Here is a 16,865-nt window from a genome sequence, read left to right as displayed (position 1 = left end):
TTTTTTCCAGTGTGTTCCTTTTCTTGCCACGTGTTCTCCTGCACAGACAGTGCCCCCTAGGTGTGCCCAATCCCTCCTGAGCAGTCCAAGGGGCTTCATGGCCGGGACACGTAGCGGGGGCGTAGGAACAGCCTACAGAGGCCACACCAATGTGGGAAGGTGTGGGAATGTAGGCTCATCTTCCATTGGATCAGCCCTCAGTGACTGTGAGGTGCAATAACCAATAACCATGCCCCTGTGCTGTGGCATGCGACCCTGCGACCAGCCCTGGGAGGCCTCTCCTCCTGGGAACAGAGGGTGTCAGGGTGGTGCGGCTGCTGCTCTGAATGGTGTGGGACTCTGGAAGCCCCCAGGCAGAAGCTCGCTCACTGAAGTTTGGGACTCCTGGGCTCCCTGCCTCCTGGGCTGAGCGTCTGGCTAGTGGGGAGAAGTCAAGGCTCCTGAGCTCAGTGGTGTCTGAAAGCCACTGTGCTGCGCCGCTGTCTACGTGCCTGTCCAGCTGTGCATGCTATGGTGCCCCGCATGGGGGGACCCGCCACTGGCTGAGCTGCCACCTTTCCCCTCCACCACCTACTGCCATGCATGGACCCCTCCCTGGCACTGCCCTGAGCCTTCCTGGGCAAACATATCTGTGTCCAGACAGCTCTGCCTCCAGCCTGGGCGGGGCACAGGGAGCGCTGTCCGGGGCAGCTAGAAGGAGTGTGAATGAGTATCATGGGGCCGGTGGCCTCCCTGGCCTGGTAGAATGTGGACAGTTTGTTTTCAGGTCCCAAAGCCCACCGTGGTGAAGAAGGGATGGCAGCAGGCATCCATGGTCATCTGACTGCAAGCTCTTTCTGCATGATCTGCCTGAAGGAAAACCCACCCAGCCTGGATCTCAGGTCTGTGTTCGAGGCAATGCAGATCTCAGGGCTCCTGGGGAGAGGTGGAAGCTGGAGGGGAGGCTTAGGTCAGGGTAAGGGGATGCTTAGGGGGGTCAATTTCCCCGAGTTATATGAGGAGTTGGGTTCTGTTTGCTACTCACTGAGACCTCATTGTCCCTGGTAGGACAAGGGCAGTGACAACACCTACTGAAGAGAGCCATGCAGGGAGAAGACTGTGGGCCATGACAGGCAGCCCAGCACCCGGCAGGGGCTGCTCTGGACCCCTCAGCTCTGAGTCAGGCAGCACAGCCTGGGCTGCTGCGGGAACAAGCAACTCAAATGGAAGCATTTCCATTTCCTCCCACAGTCCGCCAGGGGCAGGCCCCTGCTGGCACAGTCACATCCATGAGTGTGGGGCGAACATCGGGCAGCAGGTGGTTTGGGGTCAGCAAGGGTTTGCTTCCTGTTCTGTACCCGGCACTGCAGTGAGTCAGGACTGAAAAGTGCATGTGCAAGTGTCAGCCACTTTTGAAAAATGAACTATCGGCTATTGGAGTGAACTGCGGCGTTCACAGGATGGGATACTATCCAGCACCCAGAGTGACACATTCAGACACGCAGCAGAGGTGCCATGCAGTGCGGGTGCCCTGATCCAGGTTACAGGAAGCATCACAGCAGCTAAGCCAGGCCCTTAGGCAGAAGACTCCCTAAACGGGGGCTGGGCTATCACTGGCGGCGCTGGTGACATCTCCAGTCACTTTGCCACAGTCCAGCTGTGCACACGGGGTTGGTTCTGTGGTGCACACACATGGTCATGCCTGTGTGATTTGCCTTCCCACAGTGGTGGCATGAAGTGCCAGCTGGGTCCTAACTCCAGCTACTCAGTGCTGGCATCTGATCCCCAGATCAGAGCCACCCTGAGAGGTGGAGGGCACAGCCTCCTCTTGCAGTAAAGGACACCAAACACCACTATGAGGCAGCCCACTCAGCAGGGCCCCAAGGCCTTCTATGTCCGCCAGCAGCCCGTCCCTGTCCCAGCCCAGGGGGCCTGGCCCTGAACAGCTTGGCACGAGGAGGGAGAAGAATTATAGGAGTGACTCCTATGTTGAAATAAGCACAGTTTTATCTCTGAGAAACTGCAAGATCTTCAGAAACTGATGTGACCAGAAGCCTAGAAGACAAATGGACTAGGGACCTCGAGGCACGTTCCTGGGGTACTTACTGCCCTCACCAAGTTAGAAATAAAATTTGGAGAGAATACTTGGAGCAAAATATCTTCTCCCAGATGTCAGTGTCATCACCTTATGACATGAATTGATGATAAGCCATCTAGAGATCTGGGCACTTCGCTGAGTCAGGAAGGAAATGTAGCATGGTTTATTCGGGGTGGGCATTTCCTATTACGTGATGTGGACTTCATCCACATCCCATAATAATAACCCTGAGGGCTGTGGGCAGCTCTGAGCAGAACAAGGTGCAGCCATGGTGGAAAGCAGGCCATGATGGAAAGGAGGCTGCAGAGGACTTCATACCAGTCGGGGAAATTGCTCTACCCATGTCCGGGGAGCCAGGTGAGTCGAGAAACTTGGGGCAGGACTAGATAGATCCACCCTGGTGTGCCGGTCCTGTGTACACTTTAGTGCTCTAAGCACACTGTGGGTGGAGGAAGGTTAGGATGCTCATAACCCCCGTATCCCCTCCTCAATGCCAATGGCCACTCTCACTGTCTCACCACTCCAGTGATGAGATATTCAGCTTTCTCCCTCCACCATCCTAGAGGTCTTGACCTTTCCAGCACTTTTCTGAGCCTGTGCGCACTGATCTTGACTCTATTCACAGCACAGCAAGATCCAAAGCTGCTGCAGGATGATCCTTGGAAGTTTTTTTTTGCCTGATAATGACCCTGATCCTGCTTCTCATATCCTTGGTGTCGTCCTGGTTCAAGGTAAGGTGGCCAGACCTGTGGGAATGAGTGATGGGAAGACACCTGGCCCCTCCTAATCCTGCCATCCTCAGAGGAGGGCCTGTCAGTGATGAGTAGGAAGGGGTGGTTGGGCTGCTTTAGGACATAAGGATTTTAGGAAGAAACTGTTCTCCCCACCCTAACCAGGCGATATTAGAGGTAGGAAAATGACGCAGTAGCTTAAAGATCTAGAGTGTATTATTTTGTGCTCCCATCCCCCGACTCTTGCAGTTTATGTACAAGATACAGCAGGAACTGAAGCAACTGGATGCCCAGTGTGAGTGTGAATTGAAATGGTGGGCCTCCTCCCGACCTCCCGCCCCTTCCCCTCTCCAGGTCTTGACCATTTTTCCTCCATAGGTCGCTTAGCTCTACAGGGTCTGGCAGGTGCTGAACGTATGTGAGATACTTTTTGGGGAGAAATGCTCTGGCAGATGGTTAGGGGAGCACAAGGTGGGGTTGAGTGGTGAGGCGTGAGAATTGGGAAAGGATGGGATGTTTGTCTTCACAGTATTGACACTAGTGGATTTGCTGCCTGTGAATCTATGAGGGTTATTTTAACCAAGCCCCCACTTGCAGTTGATGCTGACATCAAATTTGAGTCGTTCTGCCTCACAATATTCTGCCTTGGTCATGTCCACTCAGAACGTATGCCCGGGGAGTTCATGTGCTCCCCATGGCAATGTGTGAAGGATGCAGTTGGTGGGTCAGGTTGAATCATCCCGCTTTGTTGGAGGCTCAGTTTGGTGGCTGGTGCAGCTCCCAGCCGCAGAAGAACTGACCTGCCTTCCTCTGCAGCATCCTCCTGTGAGCCCTGCCCAACAGCCTGGGTGACGCTTGAGGGCTCCTGTTACAACTTTTCCAAAAACACACACACCTGATTCCAAGCCAAGGATCACTGTGCTGAGGAGGGAGCTCACCTGGCCATCACCAACAGCCAAGCAGAGCAAGTGGGAAGAGAGAAGGGGCATTTTAGGGAACTTTCAAGGCATTGCAAGCTCCTGTTCCTGATCCTTGTAGAAATGAGTGCAAATTCTTCATTCTACTCCTTGTAATTTATATCGACTTCAGGACATAGAGTGGTCACTATTCACTGGTGCCTGGCTTCTGAGCTAGAATGGCTTCTGAGCTGTCTAGAATGCCCTTTCTCCTTTAATCTGCGTGGATGATTCCTACTACTTCATGAACAGCTCAAACATCATCCATTAATATCCCTCCCTCGATCTCCTTAACTCTGGACTCTACTTACAGATATGGCACCATTACCCCACACCATGGGGAATCCCCCGGGCAGGGACTGAATTTTACTTGCTTTTGAGTCCACAGTGCCTGGTACCGGGCTGGACATACAGCAGGACTGCACCTTTGTCAGTGGAATGCATTTGATTGCCAGCACTATTGCTTCTGAGCGGAGCCCAAATTCCTCACCCTGTCTTCCATGTCCTTGAATGATACTCCTCACTACCACTCATCCATAGCGTGCTCTTATTCCTTCACTGAACCGTCAGAAATATCTGGAAGGCAGCTGCTTTTGGTATCCCCATTTTACAGATGAAGAGCCTGAGGATCACAGGGGCCATGATTTACTGAGCACATATTCCATGGTCAGGTTGGAAATAAAATCGATCCAGAGCTTTCATCCAGTGTATGCAACCACTACACTGGACAATGCTCCCTGCCTGTGGGGACATCTAGGTCTGGTCTCATATGTCTTGACTCAACCTGCCTTCTTTTCGTTTAGAATTTCTTGAGTCTAGCTAAAGATGCTACCTACCGAATTGGCCCTAGGAAAGGATACTCAAAAGGCATCTACAAGTAGTAAGATGGCTCAGCCCTCACCTTCATGTAAGTATCCCTGTGGGGACTCAGAGCCCCTCAGCCCCAATCAGATTCCTCTGGAGCTGGGGAGATGTCGTCCATTAGATGGTTTCTCCACTGTCTCTATTCTTTTTTCTTTTCTTTTGAGATGCAGTCTCACTCTGTCACTAGGCTGGAGCGCAGTGGTGTGATTTCGGCTTACTGCAACCTCGGTCTCCCAGGTTCAAGTGATTCTCCTGGCTCAGCCTCCTGAGTAGCTGGGACTACAGGTGTGTGCCACCACGCCCAGCTAATTTTTGTATTTTTAGTAGAGATAGGGTTTCACCATGTTGGCCAGGATGGTCTCGATCTCTTGACCTCACAATCCACCCACTTCAGCCTCCCAGAGTGGTGGGATTACAGGTGTGAACCACCAAGCCCAGCCTCCATTCTAATTTGCTATAAACCAAACTACTTATCTATGGTTCTGATGCTTAATTTTATTTGTTACTTGCAAGCATGTGTGTTTGTGTGTGTGTGGCACATGCTTGCAAACCATAGATTAAACAATATAAAACAAGAATTCATTTTTCAAGATCATCACAATACCTGTAACATGTTAAAGAGGAGAGCACACTTTATGGAGGAGGGTAGAGAATGGAGGACTTCCAGGCTTTTTAAGAGGTAGGCCTCCTCTGGAGTTATCTAGAGCTCCTAGTGAGCACACTGGAAGAAAGTGCCTGGGGAATCCCCTCCTAACTTTTCAGCATGGCATTTAAAAGCCCTCCTAGACCAGCTATCACCTGTCTTTGAGCTTTCCTTGATTTCCATGTACCTTACAAGAATTTCACCCCGGCCTGCTGGACCTCTCCTGAGAACTCCTGGTAGTCTTCATGCCATTGCTTCTGCTTCAGCTCAAGGATCAAGGTTTCTGGGCTGAACAATTGCTGTAGATCTAGACTTACCCTTCTCAACCTATGTTCTACTCAAGCCCATGGTGCCATCTTTCTACAATGTGTCTTTGACATGGCTTAGAAAACACCCACACAGGCCAGTGCGGGGGCTCATGCCTGTAATCCCAGCACTTTGGGAGGCTGAGGCGGCCAGATCATGAGGTCAGGAGATCGAGATTATCCTGGTTAACTTGTGAAACCCCGTCTCTACTAAAAATACAAACAAAAATCAGCCAGGCTTGGTGGCAGGCACCTGCGGACCCAGCTACTCGGGAGGCTGAGGCAGGAGAATGGCATGAACCCGGGAGGCGGAGCTTGCAGTGAGCCGAGAGTGTGTCACGGCACTCCAGCGTGGGCGACAGAGCAAGACTCTGTCTCAAAAAAAAAAAAAAAAAAAAAAAAAAAAAAACACCCAAAACACCCAAACACCCAACACACATGGACAAAGTCCAGACTTACTCATGGCACTGCTCAGCGCCCACACATTGGTGACCACTGATCTTGACATTCTCACCTCCTACCCTCCCATGTGCTGTCTGCCTCTTTACAGCAGGTAAGTGCCGAATGAGTCCTCTTTTAAGACATTGACTGGTATCTTATTCTGATGTTGCTCTTGCCATGCCATCTGCCTGTAACATTTTATATTTAGTCTGGTGAACTGCAAGTGACTTTTGTGGAAGATCCATCCTGTGTCCAGCAAGAATTAATGAGAATCTCCTACTGTCCCAGCCATACACTATTGAGATTTTTGGGATTCTTTCTCTTTTAGAATCTTCTTTTGTTTATGCATGTGTTATGCACCGAACAGGTTGCAGCTTGAGGGGAGAGAGGGTACACACCTACATGTCTCTTACATACCTACACGTCTCCCGTACCCATCAGAATACTTGGTATGTGGCAGGTGTTCAACTTAAGAAAGAGGGCAGGGACGCATTCCACAGATTTAGCACCTCTTCTACGCCAGACACCGAAGAGCCTCATGTCCTCAAATTTAGACCCGGGGATCCAGAGTTGTCAGGTCACTTATCTATATCAGCCTCATCTGTATCATGTACAATGCAAGAAGTTGCACGAGATGATTGCTATGAGACAGTAGCACTCAACAGGAGATGGTTTTCCTCTCAGGGATCCTTGGCACTGTCTGAAACTATTTTGGGTTGTCTCGATGGGGATGGAGATGCACTCGTGTCGTGTGGGTGGAGCCCAGGGATGCTGCTCACTACCCTTCAGTGCACAGGACAGTCCTTCACCACACAAGATGATATGGCTTCAAATGTCAATAGTTCACTGTGGTCAAAACTCTGCTATAAAACATAGCAAGTATTTTTTTATTTATTGGGATTTCTCAACAATCCAAGAGGCTGGACCTTCACTCTGGTGGGCAGATCTTCCTCTGGGATCTTGATGGTGAGGACCAGCTAGGCATGGCTTAGTGTGCCCTGTCCCTGCTTGTGATTTGGAGACTTAACTAATTCTAGTTCATGTTTTCACAGTAATTGGCAGCCTGAAAAATCTTGTACATATGAATGTGTCTACATGGGGAAGGCTAGTTCCTGGCTCACGGATCCAAGTGAGCACTATTGGAAGAAATGCTGGATCTGCGAGAAGCCACAGATTTGCTGAGCTTGCTTCTTTTCTCTGTCCCCAGGCTTGTAAAATATTGTTCTGATATGTGACCTCATAGCAATTTACTAACTGCTCTGCAGAATAGGAAGTCTCTGAGCCCCATTCTCCCTGGTAGGACTTTCTCCTCTTTTGCCTCCACTCTAGTTCTGCGTGAGGAATGTGTAAAAGGACACCTTGAAGAAACAATAAGCAAAACGTAGTGTGTAAGACTGTCTCCAAAACAATCCAGGTTTCCTAGACAAAAAAAAAATGGCATGAATAAAGGAGAATGTCTGACTACCAGAATATAAAAAAATTATAAGAGGTACAACTAGATAAACCTGGGTACTATGACTGGATTTTGATTTGATTCTTGAGTAAATCACAACATTTGAGTATGCAATGGGTATCTGGAAGTAGTAAGTCTTTTAAAAAGTAATTTATTAGGTGTGCTAATAGCATGATAGTTTTCTGTCTTTATCTATACCTATATCTATCTATATATCTATCCACCCTATCTATCTATCTATCTATCTATCTATCTGTCTATCTATCTATCTATCTGAATTATATGGTAGCAAATCATACTATGAAATTATGGTAAAGTTTTGTAGTATGTGAGATTTTACTTAAAATAATAAATTTAAAAAGTGGATAGCTTATATATAAAAAAACAGAATTTGTCAAGTGATTATAATTGTTGAAGCTGAGACATAATTCATTATATATACATATTTTTCCTTTGTGTCTGGTGGCTTTTTCTGTATAATACTTAAGTTAATCAATGTAATTTGTAATAACTCATATAAAGTAAACATGATTCAAAAAGAAACTCAGCAAAGTAGTAATAGAAAGAAAATGTGCGGTGGCTCATGCATGTAATCCCAGCACTTTGGGAGGCCGAGACAGGCAGATCACTTGAGACCAGGAGTTTGAGGCTAGGCTGCCCAACATGGTGAAACCTCCTCTCTATTAAAACTACAAAAAAAAATAGCCGGGCATGGTGGGTTCATGTGATTCTTGTGCCTTAACCTCCACTGGCTGAGAAAGGAAATGCCTTAACCTAAAAAAGGTACCTGCCCGGAGTCCTACCATCAATATCATACTGAACAGTGTAGTGTTAACAACATTTCATTTAGGCCGGGCTCGGTGGCTCACGCCTGTAATCCCAGCACTTTGGGAGGCCGAGGCAGGCAGATCACAAGGTCAGGAGATCGAGACCATCCTGGCTAACATGGTGAAACCCTGTCTCTACTAAAAATACAAAAAATTAGCTGGGCATGGTGGTGGGCGCCTGTAGTCCCAGCTACACGGGAGGCTGAGGCAGGAGAATGGCGTGAACCCGGGAGGCGGAGCTTGCAGTGAGCCGAGTTCACGCCACTGCACTCCAGCCTGGGCGACAGAGCGAGACTCCGTCTCAAAAAAAAAAAAAAAAAGAAAGAAAGAAAGAAAAGAAAAAAAAAAACATTTCATTTTAGCGCAGGCAAAATACATGGGTTCTAGCAGTTACAATTTCTCCTTAACATTATACTGAGGGTCCCAGCAAAGGCAGTAAAACCAAGTAAACAAAAACAAACAAAATAAACAAAAGTACTTAAAACTGGAAAGGAAGATACAAAACTATCATTGTTTCACAGATGACATTATTGTGTTCTCAGAGACCGAAGGATCTATGCACACCTTTAGACTCTTTTTTTTTTTTTTGAGACGGAGTCTTTCTCTGTCCCCCAGGCTGGAGTGTGGTGACGCTATCTCGGCTCACTGCAAGCTCCGCCTCCCGAGTTCACGCCATTCTCCTGCCTCAGCCTCCCGAGTAGCTGGGACTACAGGCGCCCGCCACCGCGCCCGGCTAATTTTCTTTTATTTTTAATTTAATTTTATTTTACTTTTGAGACGGAGTCTCTCTTTCGCCCAGGCTGGAGCTGGAGTGCAGCGGCAAGATCTCGTCTCACTGCAAGCTCCGCCTCCCGGGTTCACGCCATTCTCCTGCCTCAGCCTCCCGGGTAGCTGGGACTACAGGCGCCCGCCACCGCGCCCGGCTAATTTTTCTATTTTCAGTAGAGATGGGGTTTCACCATGTTAGCCAGGATGATCTCGATCTCCTGACCTTGTGATCCGCCCGCCTCGGCCTCCCAAAAAGCTTGGGATTACAGGTGTGAGCCACCGCGCCCGGCCGCACACCTTTAGAATCTTAAGTGTGTAGCAAGTTTTCTGAATTCATAATCAGTACAGAGATTAATTGGTCTTATAAATCAAGAAGAAACTAATAGAAAAAGAAATATTTAGAAAGATAACATTTCTCATAGCACAGACAGATTAAGGGGTCATAATGACTGCAGATAATTCAATGTTTTTGAGTGAAAATTCCAAATTTATGTATGAAGATACATAAGTGGACCTAAATAAATGGAGAGTTATATCACATTTGTGGCTAAAAATTCAATATTATGAAGATGTTAATTATGTATTATTGTTCTAAAAAGCTATATTGTCTGGGCATGGTGGCTCACGCCTGTAATCCCAACACTTTGGGAGGCTGAGGTGGGTGGGTCACTTGGGGTCAGGAGTTTGAGACCAGCCTGGGCAACATGATGAAACCCTGTCTCTACTAAAATTACAAAAATCAGTTGGGCATGATGGCACATGCCTGTAGTTCCAGCTACTCAGGGGACTGAAGCAGGAGAATTGCCTGTACCTGGGAGGTGGAAGTTGCAGTGAGCCGAGATCACACCACTGGACTCCGGCCTGGGTGACAGAGCGAGACTCTGTCTCAAAAAAAAAAAAAAAGAAAAGAAAAAAGAAAAAAAAGAATGGAATCATATTTATAAACCTATTAATAAAACATTAGTAAAAAGAAGATATACTGTGTTAATGGATTTGAAAACTTTATATTGTACTGATGTTCATTCTTCTTCAGTTGTCTATGAATCTGATGCAAACATACTTTTGAAATATATCAAAATTTGGAGGAATTGAAGCTGATTTCAAAATTCCATGAAAGGATTTTTTTCCAGCAGTAGGCAATGATCTCGAGCAAGAAGTAGGTAGAGGCCATCCCAGGACATTGTCATGACTTGGCTTCAGTGCTGATGATCACACATAAACATCTCACCTTGGGTATGCAGGATAATGCAAAGGATTATTTGGTTTTTATTTACTAATGTAATTTAATGGTATAAACACAGGATAATACATCTTCTGACCATGTTGTCTTTTGATCTTTTATGGATGTAATTACCTCATTCTTAAAGCATGATCTTTCTGTGTTGACCCTCCACACGTCAGCATCAACAGGAAGCAGAGGTGAGGGGCCCACGTGCAGCATAAGAAGGGAAGTCTCAATGTGAATAGATTATCCATCATTCATATGGCATTGCCTAAGACCAAACCAGGAAACCATAAAGTCACCACATCAATTGGAGGCAAAGGCCATATCCACTAGAAGGGCCCACTGGCCTTGCAGGACATGGTGCCAAAACACTTGAAGGACAGATGCATGGCTGTCATTGGGGAGTGGGCCCATAAGTGGTGTGGAGCCAGGTGCTGACCTGTAGTGACCATCCTGGGTGCCAGAAGCAGAGAGTGCACAGATGAAAGAACACCAGTCACCATCCCTGCCCCTGTTGAATACTGTAGACCAGAGATGCCACTTGGAAATGAACACATAAGATTGAATAAGCAGATGCAGGCACAATTCATACTGAAGGGTTGGTGCTGCCCCATGTGTATGCCAGAGCCCTGAACTCAGCCTGGGTCCATGCCCAGTGGTCCCCAAAGTTATCTTGTTAGCATCTCTGGCAGTCAAATTGAAGTCAAAACCATGAAAAAAAATGTCTTGGCAAATGGGCAAAGGAACAAGTCTCACAGCTACTTTAGACTTCTGATCAACCCTATGTGTGGGACCAAGGGTCTAGATTGTGTCAAAGGGGACAAGAGCTGGCCTGAACAGATGGCAGGTACTGGAGGGGAATTTGGAAATGTTGAGGTAGGTGATTTCCTGACTGGGCCCTACAAGCTTCACTGAGGGCCTGATAACACTCCTGCAGTGCACTTGCAGCCCTAGCTGAACCCAGGCACCAGAGGGTGACTTCCTTTGAGGCAAACACTCAAAAGCTTTGGTCTCAGAGGTACAGAATTCAGGCAGGTGCCATGTTTTTTAAGTCAAAAGGCAGTATGGTATCCCTTAACAATATCCATAGCCAACTTTAGTGTTTCTGAGGCAATAGGCAAGGTCTTCTCAATGTGGAGAATACTCTTGGGAGGTAGATATTGCAATTGTTTCCATTTTACAGATTAGGAAACTAAGGCAAAGTCCTTAGTTGCCCTCCAGTTCCTGACCCTCTTCATCTTCCACTCAAGTGGGAGATGTAAGTAAAGAGGTCCACATCTTTACTGACTTTGCTTGGGTGAGCTAGGCCTCTCCCCATCTGGGATTTTCTGACCACCACCAAGCACACATTTTACTGGATTGGGCTCTTTGAATAGGACCAGGAGGGCAGCTACATGGGGACTGCAACTGCACTGTACATGTGAATTTCCATTCTTGATATTGCAATTCAAAGTGTGATCTTTAGACCAATCTCTAGAGACAGCAGTCCCTTATTTCTTTCAAGAATTTGCTTTCAGGCCAGCCACCGTGGCTCACACCTGTAATTCTAGCACTTTGGGGGGCCAAGGCGGGCAGATCACTTGAGGTCAGGAGTTCAAGACCAGACTGAGCAAGATGGGGAAACCCCATCTCTACTAAAAATACAAAAATTAGCTGGGCATGGTGACAGGCTCCTGTAATCCCAGCTACTCAGGAGGCTGAGACAGGAGAATCGCTTGAAACTGGGAGGCGGAGGTTGCGGTGAGCTAAGACCAAGCCACTGCACTCCAGCCTGGGTGACTCTCAAAGAAAAAAAAAAAAGAATGTGCCTGGTTTTGTTTTTTTGCAGGACTTTCAAGAGCCTTTACTGTGCTAGTAAATGTGGAACAACCTCCAGGAAGGGTAGAAACAATGTAGCATTCATCAACCTATGAAGGCACAGAACCCTCTCAAGCCCCTCAGATCATCTACCAGGTGCTGCACCCCACAAAGCAATTTCTTTTTTTTTTGAGACGGAGTCTCGCTCTGTCGCCCAGGCTGGAGTGGAGTGCAGTGGCGCGATTTCGGCTCACTGCAAGCTCCGCCTCCCGGGTTCCCGCCATTCTCCTGGCTCAGCCTCCCGAGTAGCTGGGACTACAGGCGCCCGCAACCTCTCCCGGCTAATTTTTTGTATTTTTAGTAGAGACGGGGTTTCACCGTGGTCTCGATCTCCTGACCTTGTGATCCGCCCGCCTCGGCCTCCCAAAGTGCTGGGATTACAGGCGTGAGCCACCGCGCCCGGCTGCACAAAGCAATTTCTAAAGTGAGTTTTATTTCAATAGCTTTTGGGCTCCAAGAGGTTTTTAGTTACATAGGTGAGTTATGGAGTAGTTAATTCTGAGATTTTAGTGCACTTGAATAGTGTACATTGTACCTAATAGTGTACATTGTAGCTAATGTGTAGTATTTTATCCCTAACTGACATCCCGCCCTCCCCATTCTGAGTCTCTGAAGTCCATTATACCACTCTGTATGCCTTTGTGTACTCCTAGTTTAGCTCTTTCGTATAAATGAGAACAAGCGGTGTTTAGTTTTCCACTCCTGTGTTACTCCACTTAGAATAGCAGCCTCCAGCTCCATTTAAGTTGCTGCAAAACACATTATTTCATTCCTTTGACTGGCTGAATAGTATTCCATGATGTATATATGCCACCTTTTTTAATCCACTTGTTCATCGATGAGCACTTATGTTGGTTCCACGTCTTTGCAATTGTGAATTGTGCTGCTATAAACATATGTGTGCAAGTGTCTTTTTCATATAATGACTTCTTTTCCTCCAGGTAGATGCCCAGTAGTGGGATGTGTGTAATGAACCATCCCAAAACCTAGTGACTTAAAACAACAAACTTTATTTGGCAACAGATAACTAAAACAAGGGTAAACATCTTGGAGTTCACTCTATTGGGAGCCATGAGTGTCACAGTTCATCCCGTCTTAGAACGGAAGCTCCCTGACTTCAAGGAACCATCCAGATTTGGATGTGGCAGTGTCAGCTGCTGGTGGGCATGAGGTGGACAGCCCATCTCATGTGACGTCTTCCCCAGGTAATACCCAAGGTTTCTGGATCCTGTGCTGCCCCGGGAAAGAGATTCCCACCTACCCACCCACCCAGCTGCCACCACCACCAGCAAAAACAAAACACAAGAAAGGCTGAGATGAAAGGTTTTCTCAGGCAAGTGTGTATGACAGTAGTGTAACACAATAGCGTGACTGTCATTGTGGAGATTTTAGATAGGCCTGGACGGGGCCAGACAGGCTCTCCCAGCATTCAGCTTTGGTTTTGTATGTGCATGGGTGTCACTGGCGTTTCCCAGCCATCCTAATAATACTGTGATGATACCGTGGGTTCCTGACACCACACCCAGAGAACAGCACAAGCGCACGGTCATGAGGCAGGGCCACTGTCTGGACTCCGGTGCCTTTCCTGCTCGATGTGGAATCCTTGCCTCACCTGTGCTCATTAGATCTTACCACCCTGCATGAGGACTCCTACACTGTCTTTGCTTTATCAAAGAGGAAACCACGGCTTACGGAGGGTTCTCCCGAACTTACAGGGCTGTTCTCATGGTATGCTCCATGGCCATGTAAAGGAACTAAAGCAGTACGTTGTCATGCGCCAGTCAGAAATCTTGCTCAGAATCAAACTCCTATGTCATCACAAATAATCCATTGTTTAAAGTATTATCATTATCCTGATTTATGTTACATGTTTTTCACTTGGTCAATTTTTCAGTCCTGGTTACTAATTATACAACTGAAACATGGACCCACACATAATTTCAGATTTCACTCTTCCATGAACTAGTAGAGCTGATTGATTTTGTTTTAGCTGCTGCTGTTGCTTTATTGGCACTATTCTGCAACACTGTGGCAATGTGGAGATCCAGTTACTTACGGTTCAAAATCACTTGAGGTATGACTATCTTTTAACAGATTTTTCTTTTTTTTCTTTTTCTTTTTTTTTTTTTTTTTTGAGACGGAGTCTCCCTCTGTTCCCCAGGCTGGAGTGCAGTGGTGTAATATCGGCTCACTGCAAGCTCTGCCTCCCAGGTTCACGCCATTCTCCTTCCTCAGCCTCCCAAGTAGCTGGGACTACAGGTGCCTGCCACCATGCCCGGCTAATTTTTTGTATTTTTAGTAGAGACGGGTCACGGTGTTAGCCAGGATGGTCTCGATCTCCTGACCTCGTAATTCGCCAGCCTCGGCCTCCCAAAGTGCTGGGATTACAGACCTGAGCCACCAAGCCCGGCCTTAAAAGATGTTTTAACCTACAAAACATTTAACAGTAGCCTCTCTACATAGCTGCTTCACTATTTGTTGGTCCTAGGTAATTATTTGCTGGAAGGCTTTAGATTATTGCATTGATCTCCCTCCTAGTTATAGGTCTGTTCAAATTTTTATTCATTTATTATTCAGTTTGGTAGGTTGTGTATTTCTAGAATTGGTCCATTTTACCTAGGTTATCCAATTTGTTGAAATAGCTCTAGAAAATTCTTAATAGTCTCAGGCATGCAATTCTTACAGATATAATCCCCTGTAATTATTAGGGGCCCTATTAAGGTGCTGGTAAAGTTGGTGGGGAATAAGCATTTTCTATAGTCCTATAATTGGCCTTATGATTTGTGAGCCTGTGCTTGTGGGCTGTGACTTTCACAAGTGCTTTTTAGTCCTCCCACCTTGATTGAGGCAGAAAGGGTAGAGGGGAATGGCAGTGGGTATTTCCTTTGCCTGAGATCGTTTGGGCTCTGGTAGGATCCCAGTCACTTATGTTTTGGTAAGATAGGTTATTTTGAAGGCAGATCATGTTAAGAAGCATGCCCCGGACACAGTGGCTCACGCCTGTAATCCCAGCACTCTGGCAGGCCAAGGCAGGTGGATCACTTGAGGTGAGGCATTTGAGACCAGCCTGGCCAACATGGTGAAACCTCGTCTCTACTAAAAATACAAAAATTAGCTAGGCATGGTGGCACATGTCTGTAATCCTGGCTACTTGGGAGGCTGAGGGAGGAGAATCGGTTGAATCTGGGAGGCAGAGGCTGTAGCGAGCTGAGATCGTGCCACTGCGCTCCAGCCTGCTGTGACAGAGTGAGACTCTGTCAGAAAAAAAAAAAAAAAAAAAAAGCATAGTACTGACATAATTTCAATTAACTGCCCTTCCCCAGGCATATTTTCCTCTACCTCTGCTGGATGCACACAGGGTTTTTTCCTCTGATTTTCACTTTGAATCTAGAATACTTTCTGGATATAAAACTCATAAGCACATGAGGACCCCTATGAATGAGTTCCCTCCTATTTTATACTGTCAAACTTGCCTACACTCAGCCTTGAACAATTGGTCAATTAAATTTTGCATTTCCTACCTGTGTAATAGCTCACACAGAGCTCAAGGCTCAAAGTTTTTATTCAAAGTTCGGTCGTCATTCTAGGCATCCTTCTGTCTGTCTCAGCAGTTTGGGCAGGGATATTCCCTGTCACCGTTTTCTGAGGAATCTAAGATGAGTTATGGATTTTAAATCAGTTCAGATATTTTTTTTGAGACAGGGTCTCACTCTGTCACCCAGGCTGGAGTGCAGTGGCATGATCTCAGCTCACTGTAACCTGCGTCTCCTGGGTTCAAGTGATTCTCCTGCCTCAGCCTCCTGAGTAGCTGGGATTATAGGCGTGCACCACCATGCCCGGATAACTTTTGTATTTTTAGTAGAGACAGGGTTTCACCATGTTGGCCAGGCTGGTCTCGAACTCCTGATCTCAAGTCATCCGCCTGCCTCAGCCTCCCAGAGTCCTGGGATTACAGGTATGAGCCACTGTGTCCGGACAACCCTAGATTTTTTCGAGAACTTTTGTACTGATCTTCAATATTCTGGTCTTCCCATTTGTTTCCTAAAATCTAGACTTAGAAAGTTATAATTAATAATTAGTTTATCCAAACAATATGGTATTGGATGAAATATTGTTTCCATCTGAAAGTGTATTTTGTCCCATTCTCACAGCAGTGCCTAAGGGATCGACCCCTTAAAAACACTAGGGACTGAGTATTTAACTAATTTCCCTGGTAGGCATTTTAAATGTATTGTCACAAGTTGATAATTGAGAAATCGAGCCCATTGCATGGGATTACACCAAGAGAGAATAATCAGAAGCTTATAATTGGTTTGCTGCAGACCGGATTTAATCAAGAAGCAAAGAAAACTAATGATCAGTATTTACTGATGCAAACAGCACAATGTGAAAATTTCTATTAGCTAATGTCAAAGCAGAATGGAATAAATCAAAAGATTGAATATGTTCTTAGAAAATAATGTCACCTAGATGCCACTTCTTATAAATGATATCCTTATAAATTTCCATAAATTCCCAATGTTTTTTGTACTCAGCAAAAGCTACTTTTCTAAACCTGTAAAAACAGCATATCTAACAATTGTCAGTCTTCTGAACAACAGTGTGAGGGCTTACCTAACACACATCAAGGATTTTTCTTTTGTTTTGTTTTATTTTGTTTTTTTTTTTTTGTTTTTTTGTGTTTTTTTGAGACGGAGTCTCGTCGTTTCCCCTAGGCT

The sequence above is a fragment of the Macaca mulatta genome, chromosome 10, assembly GCF_049350105.2.
Source record: "Macaca mulatta isolate MMU2019108-1 chromosome 10, T2T-MMU8v2.0, whole genome shotgun sequence".
Taxonomy (NCBI): domain Eukaryota; kingdom Metazoa; phylum Chordata; class Mammalia; order Primates; family Cercopithecidae; genus Macaca; species Macaca mulatta.
The sequence above is the reverse complement of the archived record's forward strand: the minus strand, read 5'-3'. Positions refer to the sequence as shown.